General features: G+C 37.0%; 1 protein-coding gene across 2 annotated transcripts in view; it reads left to right on the forward strand.

The window, feature by feature from the left end:
• LOC102826306 (RNA-binding protein Nova-1-like) overlaps nucleotides 1-4,477 on the forward strand; it is a 182,390-nt gene that overhangs the window by 123,788 nt on the left and 54,125 nt on the right. The gene's annotated exons all lie outside the window — the stretch shown is intronic.

The raw sequence follows: 4,477 nt of genomic DNA on the forward strand, positions 1-4,477 counted from the left end.
AACAACAACAACAACATTATCATTTTAGGTGTAAAAATGTATGCCTCAGAAAACTGTAAAACTCCGCTGTTATAATAATCTTCTATAATTTGAATTCTTCTTTATTTCATATAAGCTCATTTCCTACATTTGCCTCTCTTATTCTGATTTATTAATACATTCGTGAAAAGGCCTGACAAATGGAAAATTTCCAGGACAGGCAGAGAGCAGATTATCTGTTAGTTGTGTTCATGCCCTATCATAGGAACACTAGCTTTCCACTGGCTCAAAATTCCTGATCCTCTGGATAGTCCTCATGACTTCCTAATTCACTTCAAGACAGATCGTTGGTCTCTTCGTTATCTACTGGTCTTTGATTCATGTGACTGGCCTTGTCATCCCCTGGCCTCCATTCCTTTTAAAAGAGATCTCTAGATCATTGGTGTCCTGTTGATTTTCCATGAAGTTTTTGGCCCCATTGTCTTTACTCATTAACCTGCTTCCTATGAATAAGTCATTGAGTATTCTTTAGTTGAGTCATTTAAGCCAGTAGTTTCCCTGATCAATGGCTATCACAATACTTCAATATCTCACTACCTTGCTACCATCTCCATTCTTCCGCATCACAGACCACACATTTATTTCTACATATTACCAAGGCTCATTATCTTTTTTTCATATGCTCCTCTATCACTGAATTGGACACAATTCTCTCATCTTTCCTGTCCTTCTAAAACCCTTCATCATACTGCCCTCTGCTACCTCAGTTTCAGCATTATGTCCCATATCTATAACCTCTTTTTTGAATATTACTTCTAGCTTTCACTCTTTTATAAGCCTTGCTATTTTTTTCAACAGAGCTTTCAAACGGGGCTTTTCTCTCTCGTGCAATTTTAAATTCCATATTACTCAGGGGGAAGCAATGATTAAGTATTTTCCTTGCTTCACCTTGTGATACCCTTGCTCTCTTTGCCATCAATTCTTTCTCGTTCAAAGTTTTTAGAAATATAGACAGACAAGTATAGTTGTTGAGGTATACTGATGCTGAAGTTTTCAGTCAACAAGGCAGAATGTCAGAGAGGTTGGTAAATTACAGTTATGAGGAATAATACCAATGAGGATGAAACCTGGGTGGCACAAACAGTTTGCAATAACCGAAAGGTTGGCAGTTCAAACCCACTCAGCAGTACCATGAAAGAAAGAAAAACCTGGTGATATGCTTCTGTAAAGGTTACAGCCATGAAAACACTATGGAGCAGTTGTATACTCTAACACATGGGATCACCAGGAGTCCAAGGCTGACTCGATGGCAGCTAACAACAGCAACATTATAGTCAATGCAATTTTCGAATATGTAATTCTTATCATGTAATTTACATTTTAAAAATATTCCAATGGTTGCTCCACTCATATTAGGGTTAAATCCAAATCTCTTACTATGCCCTAGGAAGCCCTTTATGATCTGGCCTCTGCTTAGCTCTGGGTCCGTTCTCATATTACCCCCTCTCATCTTCTACACTCCAGGGACTTGGGTCTTTTTTAGTTCCCTGGAACATGCCAAGCTTATTCTCACTTAAGTCTGTTTTGCTTTGTTTTGGTTTTCCCCTACTGATCTCTGTCTGCCTGAATGTACTCTTCCTCTAGTTTTTCCTATGTCAGTCATTTTATAATGAGTGAGATTTTGCCTCAAAGATACCTCAAAACCTCATCAGACATATCTTCCTTAACAATCAAAATTCGGCCAGTCATTATTACTTTAGGCTGCTTTACTTTCTCCATAACTCTAAATCGCTTGCTAAAATTTTAATTTTAATTTTTTTACCTCATTGTTTATCCCTCAAGGTCAATTTCAGTTTGAACTGCAAGTCGCTATGAGTTGGAACTGACTCAATGGCACTTAACAAGAAGAAAAACAGCAACAACGTGAACAAATGACCCACAAAAGGGCAAGGACTCTGACTGACCACAGCCATATGGCCAACTCAGTGTTTGGCAGACCACTAAATAATAACTATCAGTTAATAAATGTTTTTTAAATGACATTAGATGAGCCATATTATCACAAGACTTTATTCATTCTCATTGATTACATTAAAACCTAATATAAATATTAGATTTTATATAATATAAAATATAATTAAAAGAAGAAAAATACCTACACAGAGAAGTATTGAACAGATTAACTATGAATATACTTAGTAGAGAAGGGAACTTATTAGACTCATTTCTAATTATTAATAATCATTACCAATAGTGTTCTCTAAAGAAATGTATGAATGAATACATGCTACCATATATTTCATTTTTAATATTAAGGCTTACTCGATAGAAAGAGAATCATACCTTAACTCTGTTGGCTTGTGGGACTAAAGAAATGTGATTGCGTAGAGGATTAATCACCTGAAGAAGGAAAGAAATTGTTATATTGCATCACAAGATAATAATTCCTACAATTTATTTTCTTTTTAAAGCCTCTTGTTGCAATAGTCCATTTTTTCCCATTAGTAATTATAGGGTACGAGGAAGTATTACCAAATATGCATAGTGGTATAATGGTATAAAGGCTATAATTATGAATTGAACTTATTTTTATGGCAACTAAATATGTTTTTCTTAATTAAGTGCTTTTGTTAAATTTGAAAATTTACTCTAAAAGTTTTGATAATAGTCCATACAATTAGCTATTTCCATTAGCAATCTGTTCTCTGTAGAAGTCCTAGGTTGGTGCTTCAGGCTAATGCACTGGACTGCAAAGTCAGTTTGAACCACAAGGTTGGCAGTTCAAACCCACCAGCCACTCCTTGGAAACCCTAAACAGGGTTGCTATGAGTTGGAATTGACTTGACGGCATTTCACAGTAACAACAAAATGGTGGTTTATTCTTTGTAAAAAGGGTAAATCATTTCATTTTTATATTAGATTTGAAGTAAATCTATGAAGAAATACTACTGGCATGACTGTATTTTTAAAATTTGCAAATGTGTGTGAAATTGCACTTTCTATAATCAGGCTGAAACATACGTGATTTGTTACACAAGTTAAAAATGGGTTTAATTTAATATCTAGACTAGCATTACTTTTCCAGAAGGTGTGTAATAGTGTAAAAAGTAGTGTGTTTGACAAAATCCCATATCTTTTGCATTTGTTAGTTGTGTGCCCTTGGTTCAATTACTTACAGTTTTTCAATTCCTTTTCTGTAGTTAGAAATAATATAATCTTCCCTGGTTATTGTGGACTTTAAATGAGATTGCATTTGTATATAAGAACCATGGAGTCAATTCTGACTCATATTAACCCTGAATAGGGTTTCTGAGGAGCAGCTGGTTTGTTTGAACCATGTGTTTCAACCCGACCTTGCAGACAGGGCTTATCCTACAATGCCACACCAGGACTCTCTATATGTCATATAAGCACCTAACACTGAGCTGTTCTCCAGTGACTGCAGAAGAAGCTCTGGTAGCATAGTGGTTACAAGTCAGGCTGCTAACCTCAAGATCAGTAGTTCAAAAGATCAGCGATTCTGTGGGAGAAAGGTGAGGCTTTCCACTTCTGTAAAGATTTACAGCTTCAGAAGCCCTATGCATAGAGTCCCTATGAGTTGGAATCGATTCCACGGTACTCCCCCCCCCCATCACGACCATATGTGTCAGAGTAGAACTGTACTCCATAAAGTGTTCAGTGACTGCTGATTTAGAAGTAGATCTCCAGCCCTGTTGGGTGAGCTCAAACCACAAATCGTTCAGTTAACCTAAAGCACATTAGCCATTTGTACCAGTTAAGGATTCGCTTTGTTATACATAGATACATTTTTTAAACGCAAAAACTAAAAGGAAACTCAACTGCCATCAAGTCATTTCCAATTTATTCGTGACCCTATGGAGTCTCGGTGTGGCACTGTAGGGTAAACACTGAACTGCTATGGCAAGGTCAGCGGTCCAAACCCTCCAGCGGTCCAAACCTTGGAAACCCTCTACAAGGTCACAATAAGTCAGAACGGACTTGACAGCACTCATCAATAACAACATAGGATAGAATAGAACTGTCACTACGGTTTATAAGGGTTATATTTTTACAGAAGTAGACTCTGTACGTTTTTCTCTCAGACCAGCTGGTAAGTTTGAATTACCAACCTTTAAATTAGCCATTTAACCATTGCACTACAACAAATACATAGAACCTAGATAATATTTTTCTCAGTGTCATTTGTTGCATTTTACTAATTTCTGTAAAAAATACGTGTTGTATGAGCCATCAAGACCATTCCAATGCATAGAGTTGCCAAGGTTGTAAAACTTTATGGAAGCAGAAAGCCTCATCTTTCGTCCATGGAGTAGCTGGTGGATTTGAACCACCGATCCTTCAGTTAACACCCAAATTCATAGCCCAATATACCACTAGGGCTCCTCCATGAAGAATATTGTGGTTATGTGCCATGGAGTCAGAACTGACTCAGAGCGACCCTGTACAGGGTTTCCGAGGCTGTAAATCTTTACGGGAG

Source organism: Chrysochloris asiatica, unplaced genomic scaffold, assembly GCF_000296735.1.
Source record: "Chrysochloris asiatica unplaced genomic scaffold, ChrAsi1.0 scaffold00017, whole genome shotgun sequence".
NCBI classification, from domain to species: domain Eukaryota; kingdom Metazoa; phylum Chordata; class Mammalia; order Afrosoricida; family Chrysochloridae; genus Chrysochloris; species Chrysochloris asiatica.